Here is an 11739-nt window from a genome sequence, read left to right on the forward strand (position 1 = left end):
TTGGTGCACATCATACCTTGATTTCTTGCAACATGCTCAAGTAGGATTCTCCTTCTTATATTATTCCCCCTTAGAAGAAGATTTTGAATCTCTTTGTTGAGGAGAGGAAGATTGTGATCTATCCTTATGTGTCTTAGGGTGTGATTGCTTCTATTTGTTTTTGGAAGCTTTCTCGTGACTAGCCACCAAAGCATGTGAGTTGGATGACTTGAGAATATCCAATGTGTTCAACTTGTCTTATTCAAGAATCAATATTTTTGTGAACGAATCAAATGATGGTGTAGTGTAGGCACTACCCATAGTCAACCAATGGGTTTGTAAACTAGAAACAAAAGCTGCATACTTTGAAGAAACATTGTTCAACAAATTGAAGACCAACTATGCATCCTTCTTATCAATGCCACAATCTTTGAGTTGTTCTCTTAGTTCATTAGTATTTTATATCTCCATCAAGGCTTAAATTTTTTCATTCGAAAGACTATTGCCATTTTTTTACTTAAGTTAGTGTTTTCAATGTAGCACAATTTAAGTAGGGTCTTGATTATCTCGACTATTCCTTAATTGATATTTTAACAATAAGTTTTCTAGTTGCTCCCATATTTTATGATTTGAATCAATAATAACGTATTCATCCTAGTTGACTCCAAAATTGCCAAGTAAGTCTCCAACTCTATTTGCTTCTCTATATACATGCGAGATCAAAAAAATCTCCCAGTTACTCTAAATATTTCTAGACCTTTGGAATCCAACCCTTTAGTTTCTTGTCTGGTGTGTATCACTTAGTAATTTCTTGCATGCATATAATTGAATCACCTTTAATGTATATATTCTTGATATTATTTTTCCTATGCATAAAAAGTTCTAGAGCTAAAGATTCCATTTCGGCTTCATTGTTTGTCACATGTCCAATCTACTTGGACAAATCCCATACACACCGCCCTCCACTATCCCTAATAATTCAAGTTGCCCCAGTAGGTCCAAGATTTCCTTTTATTGATCCATCAAAATTGATTTTGATTTTGCCTTTGATTGAGTCCTTCCAACTAACCTCTCTTCTAGTCTTTGTTTTGTCTATAAGTTGTCCTTTGGGTCTTTTTAAATTGTCCCACTTATTACATAGCTTCTCATCTCATCTTGTGAAGGCGGTCTTAGGTTTCACCATACATTTTGCATTTAATAGCTCACATAAACCTTCTTTGATCTTTTGTATTAATTTTTCTTCATCCATGTTTTTTTCTTGGAATTTTTTTTTTATTCCTTACTTTCCATATATGCCATACAATAATTGATGGAGAAGCTACCCATAAATTTTCCCACATTGTGTCCTTCTTTCCCTTGGGCCAGCTAAACAACCATTTCTTAAGATCCTCTTTCCTTGCTCCATTCTGGCCAAGAGTAGCTTGAATCCAATCCCAACATTTCATTTAGCGTGTATGTCCTAGAAGGAGATGGTTCATTGTTTCAAAATTGTTATAGCATAATGTACATTGGTTAGGTCCTTGAAAACTAATAGCACTTAACCTCTTAGTCGTGAGTATTTAGTTGTGTAGTCTAGTCCATAAAAATGCACCCCCTTAGGTAATATAGATGGATGCCAACATAGCGTGTTCAACCATGAGTGATCAACTTAGATAGAATTTTGGATTTGATATCCTATTTTGATAGTGTATTCTCTTGATCTAGCCCCACACTACATAATCTCATCATCCTCCTATACTAAGATGAATATTCTCTTTTCTAATTCTTGCTTTAAGATTGTCTTCACTTCCACTGAAATGGATAGTGATTCAACATAATTAATTAATAATAATTACCAAATTTAGGAGTATCCATGCGAATGTAATTGCATACCTTTGTACCAAGTGAATCTGTAATAAAATTAATGTATTCTTTAATTCTCTCCACCTCATCTATTGACATGTGGTCATTCCAGGATTCCGACCAAAAGTTATTTTACTTCCAATTATCAATCTTCTATGTCAAATATTCAGTAATAAGTTTCCTACTATCCCCAAAAACAATCTAAATAATCAAACTTCCAACCAAGTTCCCCATGGTAAGGATCCTCTTTGAATGATAAATATCCAAGTATTTGTGTTGAATAATCTTGCACAGAAATTGATTTGGTTCCCTATAAATTTTTCAAGAGATCTTGGCTCCTAAAGCCATGTTTTATGCTTTCATTTTTCTCAATTTGTTGCCACCGAATAATTTTGGTAAACATGCCTTATCCCAATGCACTAGGGGGATTTTCTTGTCATCTTTTGAGCCTTCCCATAAAATTGTTTTTAGGAAGCTTTCCAAATTTGATTTGATCTTTGTGTATTATCATAAAGCATGACATTTTATATATCAGAACTACCTTGAGGACATAGTTGATCATCATTATTCTTCTTGCTAGTGATAACCATTTATTTTTCCATTATGAAGCCTTGTTTCTACTCTATAACATCTGCCCAATGTTGAGAGCATCAAGCACCAAAATTTAATAGTGCTCTAGGGTATTTGGCTAGAATTATTGCAGTTGTGAATTTGAGTAGATTCACAATTAATTTTTGAGTAACCTTCTTAGTGCTGAAGAAAAGTATTGAAGATTTTTTCTTATTTATTAATTGGCCTAAAATCTTGGAAAATTCTTCCAATGCCTCTTTTATTACTCCCTCCTCTCTCATGTTGAATTCACCAAATAGAACTATATCATTGAAAAATCGTGTATGTGTTTTTACATTAAGCTCTTTAGCCACTTTAATGACCTTCCAAATATTGTATTCCCTTCTCATCTTGAAAGATATTCCCATAGCCTTTTCCATTATGACAAAGGGAAATAGAGATATAGGATCTCCTTACCTCAATCAAATTATGGTAGGAAACAAGACACATTGATTCATTGACATTTATTGAGTACCTTATCGTTGATATACAAAAGCATGTAAGTTTTATCCAAGAATTATTAAATCCAAACCTCTTGATAAATTCTTTAAGAAAAAATCATTTTACCCTATCGTATGCCTTGTTTATATCTAATTTGATCATCATACCTTTGGTTATTTTTATGTTATAATGTGCACCACCTCATCTACGACTATGATACTAGTGGTAATTTCCTTGCCTGGACAAAATCCATTTTTCTCCTCTAAAATTATGGAGTTGAGAATGTTTTTTAATTAGTTGACCAACACTTTGGTGAGGATTTTGTAAATTGTATTACACAAAAGATTGGACGATATTCATTAAGAAATTTGCAGATTTCTTTTTTTTGTAATGAGGAAAATAACAATATTGTTGAGATCTTTCACAAATATTTTCTTAAGCCTAAAGTCCTCAATTACCTTCTAGACATCCTTACCAATTAAGTGCCAACCTTTATGATATAATTTGTCAGATAGTCATCCAGACCGGGCACACATTCTCTGGATGAAGTTGAGAGGTTATTATGCAAACCTCTTCCATTGAGATTGGCTCATTTTGCATGTAGTTATTTACCATTGAAACATATTTTAGAATACATTCTAATATTGTTTTACTATCACATGAGTTTGAATATGTTATGCTCCAAGCATCTTCTTGAAAAGGGCAATTACCGCTAATTCTATAGAATTCCAGTTGCTAGCAACATCATTGTTCCTAGTAACAATTCCATATGTTCTATTAAATGCCATTCATGTTTTAGATAAATAATGGAAAAACTTAGTATGCTTCTTCTTGTGCCAATATCTCTTTGTGGTGACTCTTAAGTTGTTGCTCCTTATGGAAATCATCCTGAAATATACCATATTTAATATGTCCTTGAAAACCTTCTTGTTCTATTCTTTAAGCTTTAATTTTATGAATTTGAGTTTTTTCATAAATACATAACTTGGCATGCCTCTAATATTACATTCTTTGCAGTGCCATGCTTCTAGGGAAGGTGAGAGACTCTCATCTCTCCACCACATGTTTTCAAACTTGAAATAAGTTTTTGTTGACTTATCTCCTATTTTCATCTCCATAAGAATTGGGAAATGATTTTATACTGAAATTGGGAGGATATAGATTTCCATTGTTAGAGTGTTATCCAACCATTTACTTGATAATAAAAATATGTCAAATCTTTTTGAGATGTTTGTAAAACCTTATTTGTGATAAGTCCATGTGTAAACTCCATTGGATTTTAAGAAATCTATGCCCCAAATATCTCCGACAAAGTCTCTAGAGCCCTAGATATTCCTATTGACTTTGTTGAGTCACCTGCTCTTCTCAAATAGATCAATGATTGTATTGAAGTCACCTCCCAAAATATAGTGTCGATCACCCAATTGCCTTACTCTGTTGCTAGTTGTTGTCCAGATCTCTTTTTTATTCTTAGTCTTTGTGGGGCTATAAATATTGAATAGGGTGAAATTCAAGGTGGAGTTGAAATTGGTAACCAACATTCCATCCAATTGACTTGTGTCTGAATTAAACTCACTATGATATTAATATTCTACCATAATATTTTGATACCACTAGTCGATCCAATGTCAGCGGTGAAAAATCTCAACCAGGTTCTACAATACTTCAAGAAATTCTCTGCCTCAGCTAAAGTTAGTTTAATATCCTGAAGTAGTATTATATCTAATGACATCTTTTCTAAGTAACACTTGATTAAGTGTCTCTTGTTAGGGGCATTGAAGCCCCTGATATTTCATAAAGAGGTCTTCATTATCCTTTAAGGGAGGCCTTCGCTCCATTGGATAACAACAAATTGGTGATGCTTTGCAAGCCCTTCTTTGATGCTTCTTCTTCTCTCTTTTGATTATTTAATTTCTTTCCTTTTCCTTTTTGTACTTTGCCCAATACCTTGGCAATAGTCTAATTGATGCATCTGGCTCTATAATTTCCAATTCATTTGCTTCCATAAAATCAACATCTATAACTAATTCTTCAAATTCTACTTCTTCTCCAATAATGCTCAGGGTCTCCTCCTGATTATTTAATAACTTACTTGGATTTTCTTTTCCCTTTCGTTGAATTTTTTCTCAAATGTGATTTCTGAGGTGATTGAAATTTGATTATTTCCCTTTGAATCTGTCTCAACTAATGAATCGACTTTGTTACTAATAATTGGCTTCACTGTATTCACTTTTGCATTTGAGGTTCTAATTCGCATAATATCCATAAGAGTCCCTAAAGAGCACCCAATATTTTCTAAGCAGTCCCGAAAGAATGTAGATATGAATCCAAACAAGGTGGTGATAGAGATCTTCCACATATATTGCGTATCCACCCTCAATCTCCTGCCACTGACATACCCCGTAAAGAATGCCTCAAGACGTGGTAACTTTTGTCCAATTTTCAAAAACTTAGAGGATATTGAATGCAAAGACTTGAAGTTAGTTGCTTGCCATTATTTCAGTGTATATGTTTTTTTGGGGAGGGGCCGAATCTGCATATCTATTGTTATCTTTGTTGAATACCCATTTCATTTGGGAAAAGGGCTCTTATTAAGATCGCAACTTTTTAAGATGTTATTTAATCTTAAATATATATTAAAAAATCTATAGTATATAAAAATATAATCCATAATAATAGCTAATCATATTATAATTTTGTAATGCAATATATTTATAATTAAATATTAAATATTAAATTTAATTACCTCTCTCTTCTTTTTATCTCTCCTCTTTTTATCATCAATATCACTCTTCATATCCATTCAATATCACTCTCCATATCCATCTTCATATCCATTTCTATTTTGGATTCTTCTTATGACACCATTGGTTATCTTTCATATTCAAAGGTTTTATTTCAATTGTGTTTGGATCCTTATAAGTAAATGCACAGTTGATTTGACACCATCATTTTCTAAATGCCCTACCAACTAATCACATGAACTAAACAAATGTATATTAAAAATAGATCATTTATTTTATTGACCTTCCTCACCTAAATTTGTCTCTGAATTTTTATATTTAATTATATTTTGTAATATATTTCTTGTTTTATTATATTAGTTGTTGTCATTTTAGAAAACTTTATATTTATTAATGTCGATAGGCATTCTACAATGGCAACAAGGGGTGGAGTGAAATGGAGCGAGTGTGTTAATGTTTTTGATATTAAAAGCAACCAAAACAAGGGGGCTAACCCAGGTACAGAACAAGAAACAGTGGCAAGCCAACTGTCAACAGAGCAACAACAACCCCCTCAACTTTCTTTTATCAAAAACATTAATCATTCTACGCATGTTCATCAGATATATAAAAGTCTTAATAAACATGTTAAACCAGAGGGCCTTGTAGTCATGTTAATGTTAGCTTTGAGGAGTGAGTGTGTTGATGTTTTTTATTATAAAGCAGCCAAAACAAGGGGGCTGACCCGAAGACACAGAAAAAAACACTACCAGCACACACACAGCTGCCTAACAACAGTCAACCAATCCCTACTTTAGTCCTCAAAAACATAAACTGCCTACCGCTAATGGATAACCCAAGATTGAAAACAATCTCGTCCAAAAAGCGCCTTAAGCAGCAGTAAACCAACATATTGTTTAAACTACTAAAATTGTTAAAAGTAGCAAGATTACCATGGAACCATCCGTTCCAGCAATAAAAACTATAACAAAAAGAATAAGTTTCAACCATTAATCATGTTTTTTAGCACCCATGTGCTTAGAGAGCATAAGCCCGGTCCAGTCTTCCACCAGGAATTGGAACAGTTCCTTAGTGGTGTCGCTTCTAGCTCACCCTGTTCAGCCTTTTCCTAGTGGAGCAAGCACATAGAGGTAGCCGAAGAGTGCATAACTTTGACGGCGAATTTTCCTATTTTGTTGACATAGGACTCCAGATACTCCAGGTTTTTCTTAACACCATTTAAGTCATCGGAGATAGCATTGCAACTCGTACACTGAACCACCTCTTCCTTCTCCCCACCATCTACAACAGTCTGCTCACCTTCAGAATTCCTTCCATCCCCCTCAGAGGTATGTGGTGGGAAAGTGTTAGAAACAAGGGAGGTGTTCTTAATATCCTCCTTGATGGTCTCCGATTCGAGGATGTTTGTGCCCAGTTTGGAGGAATCCGAGCCCTCCGTAGCCTCCATTTCCTCCTCCCCCTTTTCACTTTCCGCTCTCATAGTCATCCCCTTCTTCATTAGCATAGTTCTTTCTCACGACGATTTGCTTCATTCGGGGTTTGTTAGCAAACCTATGGGACCTTCGCAGGGTAATACCATCCTCCGCATTAGATTCGACAAGAAGGATTTTAGGCTCCTTCCTGGGTTTCTTGGAGGTGGGTTTTGTAGTAGAAGGGTTGCTTTTGTTTTTCTCCCCAATTTTGAGGGGGAAGGGGGGACCTTGATCGGGGGATTGATAAGGTGTCATCGACTTTTTTGAAGTCTTTTTGAGGCCTCTTTTAGAACCAACGGGGGGACCATAGATGGAGGGGGTAGGTTGGACCGAGATGGGCTTAGGGGGATATAGGGCCCTGTGAAAATTGTATAGCCAAAACATCATCCTCTGGTGGAGGATGGTATAATTACCCTCTTGACTCATGCAGTGGTAGACATCTTTAATAGTAGATTCTAAGGCATGCAGGAGAAAGAACAGAAAATAAATGGTGTCATGGTTGTGAAAGTGATTGAGCAATGGGAAATGGTAATAGTATAAAATGCCATACCTTCCTTTGAGGGTAAAGTATTTCATAATAATTTTGCACACTTGGTCCCATGGGTAGGGTAAGCATTCCCTGTTGAAACCCCCATGCATTTTGGCTGGTTCCTTGCCCTTTTTGAAGAAGCGGTTCATGCTGGTCTTGTCCGCAACCCTACTTGTTTTGTTCCACTTCCTTCCCTCAGTAGAGAGACCCTTAGCTTGGGCGATAACTTCCTCACTGATTTCAAACGAAATGTCCCCCATGACCACTCTCATGTCATTCCAGTTGTTGACAAACTGCATGCAGAGGTTTTCGTCAAACCCCGTCATGGCTTCCATGAACGGGATGATTCCCCCTTCCTTAGCATACATCCAGATGGACGGGTCATTATGAAAACAGTTGTCAATAGTGTCTGGTTCCACCTGCACTAAATTTCCCCCAAGATAGCTTCCTCCAGAGTGAAGTTGAGATGCAATGTAGACCTGAAGAAGGATATGCAAAGGGAAAAACCAGAGCTGGAGATAAGAGAAATCGATCGAGAATTAGCCAAAGTATTGTGTGAGGTGCAATAATTATTTTTAGTGGTGCTTCCCAAGGCATGCATTTGCCAGCTTCAGGAAGCATGTGAAGGGACACCTCTTAATTTCTCCGCCAACTTGCAAAGATCGTCATTATGGAGAGATCTTAAGTTCCAGTTATGGTAATAAGTGGTTTCCTTGTTGTGGTTAATGATTAAAAGTTGGCGCTTCAATCCTTCAGTGACGTAGAATTTGGTGGCATGCCACGTCGGCACCAAACGGAGAATGTGGGGACCACATGAGGCCAGCTTGACGTAGCCTGCCCAATTTGAATTTAAATTTGCCTCCAGCAACTTAGCATAACAACCGGCCCAAAGTGACCCCTTGTAAGAAAGGATATGGCACATCATTGATAGGTAGATGCAATTTATTCTTTCCTAAAAAGGTCCTTCTGCTTGTCAGTAAGAGAATCTAGGTGTCTCCAACCCCTCATACCTTTTATCTCTAGGCCTTTCACAGCCAGAGAGTCCACCAACGCGTTTCCCTCTCTATAGATGTGTTGAATTTGAAATTCCTCAAGCCAGACTATCATGGACCAGATGTCCTTGATGACGCTGTTGATCATCCAACTAACCCCTGAAACTCCTTCAGTTGCCTCAATAATCAGCTTAGAGTCCCCTTCAATGATCAATGTTTTAGCATTGATATTGAGAGCCAGCTTAAGCCCCTAGAAGAGAGCAAGGGCTTTAGCCATGTTGCTCGAGACAGAGTCAAAATGTCCCGCATAGGCCAAAACCAGGTTGCCCATGTTGTCCTTGATAATTCCACCTCCTTCCGCAAAACCACTGTGAGCAGCACCATCAAAATTAAGTTTGAGTCAGGGGGGGGGGGAGGTGTTGACCATCTGGTATTAAGCCTCTCCATTTTTTTTGAATTGTCATATCGAAGGAAGTTGTCTGGCAGTTCCATGTTCTAATCCAATTGCGATCCAAAACCATAGGGGCAAATTGCAGAGTTTTCCATTTGCAGATTAGGGCGTTCTCCCTAAGGAGCTTCTCAGCGATGTCAGCCACTGTGTCAATCGAGATGTTGGTATCACGGAAGATCCAATCATTCCTTTCCTTCCAGATATGCCAATAGATGTGGGGAGGTATGAGTCCCCAAAAAATTCTAATCGATGGGTGAGCGGAGGGGCACTTCCAGTTGCTGATAAATTGCTGCAAGGCTTCTAAGAAGGTCCCAGCAAAATTAAATTTCTATAAAATTTTGTGCTAGAGCATAGAAGCAAAGGGGCAATGGATAAAGAGGTGATTTATGCTTTCCTCTACACAATTACACATGACACACTTATTGGCTAGCATAAATCCCCTCATTTAAAGATTATCAATAGTAAGGATCTTCCCGTGAAGGGTTGTTCACCAGAAGAAGTTAACTTTAGGGATGAGATGAGAGATCCAAACTTCTGTCCAGCTGTAGCAATCATTCATCGGGGCCAACAAGAGATTGTAGGCCGATTTAACACTGAAAGTCCCTAAGGGGTTCCCAGCTCAAACAAGTTTATCAGTGTGAGTGAAACAAGGGATCTTGATCCTCTCAAGAAGGGATTGTAACCACAAGAGAGCTTAACGAGTCCTTGAGAGTGTCCATGAGACAACTGAAATGAGAGGAGGCTAGGGGTCTGTCACCAATTCAGTTGTCCTCCCAGAATCTGATCTTCTCACCATTGCCAACTTGCCACTTTAGACCCTGTTTGAGAAGCTTCTTGTTCTTTACAATGTTGTTTCATATCATAGACCCTGGAGGGAGCTTATTGGAAGAAAGGAGGGAGTAGAAGGGGGTGTGATTGAAGTACTTGGCCCTCATAATCTTGCTCTAGCCAGTTTTGTCCTTCATAAGGTTCCATCCAATTTTAGTCAACAAGGCCTTATTCAGATCAGAATTTTTTCTAATCCCTAGACCTCCCATGCACTTAGGTTTGCACACCATCTCCCAATTGACTAAGCTGATTCTAGCCTTTTCCTCCAACCCCGTCCATAGAAAAATTCTTTGTATTTTCTCGAGTTTCTTAGCCATAGCAATGGAAATCTTGAAAAGAGAAAGAAAGTAGATTGGGACACCTTGAAGAGAGGTCGAAAAAAGCTGGAGTTTACCCGCACTACTCAATTTTTTTCCGGTCCAGCCAGCAAGTTTCTTCTACATTCTTTCTAAGATTGATTCCCAAAATTGGGAGGTGACCTCCTTAATAGTGAGGGGGAGACCCAAGTAGGAATCAGGGAGATCAGTCGCACAACACCCAAGGATTTGCATAAGTTTACCTTGGAGGTTTCTATCCATGTTGAAAAAGTAAATTTTTCTCTTGCAATAGTTGATAAGTTGACCAGAGGCAAGGGCGTACTCCTCCAGCAGATGTTTCCATTCTTTAGCTTCTATCACAAACGTTTGGCCGAAAAGGAAGGTGTCATCAATAAATTGCTAGAAAACCACAGGAGGAAGGGTGGAAGAAGCTTTCACCCCCGAGATTCTTCTAGTCTTGATTAAATTGGAGAAATTCCTACTCAAGACTTCTACTACCATAATGAACAGGGTCCCCCTGCCTTAGCCCCTTCCTAGCCTTAAAGAAACCCCAAGGGGTGTCGTTCACAATCATCAAATAGTGAACACATTCCACAACCACCCTGATAATATTGATGAATCTTTCTTGGAAACCCATCTTAGAAAGGACAACATACATAAACTTCTAATTAACTTTATCATAAGCCTTAGAGATGTCAAGTTTGAGAGCCATACCTGGGTTGCGACTTCTCTCCATGGAGTGGATGACCTCATGGGTAGTAATGACTGCATCAAGAATTTACCTACCTAGAACAAAACCTCTTTGAGAGGGGTCGATGCACTTATTAAGAAGGGGTTTAATTCTGTTGACAACAACTTTAGAGAAAATTTTATAGACCGAGTTACATAGGCTGATGGGCCTATAGTCAGTCATAAGCTTCGGGTTAGGAACTTTGGGCACCAAAACAATGAAAGTGTTTTTCAATTTCTTCAAGAGGTTTCCAGTGCCTATGAAGTCCTTGATAGCTTTAGTTAGATCATACTTCACTATTTCCCAGAAGACTTGAAAGAAAGCAAGGGGGAAGCTGTCAGGTCCAGGGGCCTTAAAGGCAGCCATAGAAAAAACCACTTCTTTAACTTCTTCTTTGGACACTCGGCTCATTATCAGCCTCATTCAAGACTTGAGGGATGAGATTGAGGAGCCTTTCGTTGACCTCAGTAGGCTCACTAGCCCTATCATTCATGTAGGCATTAGAAAAGTAAAGGAAAGCCCATTGACCAATTTCATTACTCCCCACCAATTCCTCATTTCTGTTATTGAGAATGGATCGAATAGTGTTCCTCCTTTTGTGCTTTGAAGTTGATCTATGAAAGAAGGAGGTGTTCCTATGCCCCTCAGTTAGCCATTGGATCCTGGATCTTTACTTCTAGTAAATTTCTTCAAGGTTCATGATCTCTTTCCATTTGTGTCTCTAAACCTCCTCCTCTTTATGTATGTCCATAGAGGAGGTCCCCTCTACAATGGTCCTCTAGAGGCGGTCCAAATTAGTTTCAAC

This window comes from Cryptomeria japonica, chromosome 6, assembly GCF_030272615.1.
Source record: "Cryptomeria japonica chromosome 6, Sugi_1.0, whole genome shotgun sequence".
NCBI classification, from domain to species: Eukaryota; Viridiplantae; Streptophyta; class Pinopsida; order Cupressales; family Cupressaceae; genus Cryptomeria; species Cryptomeria japonica.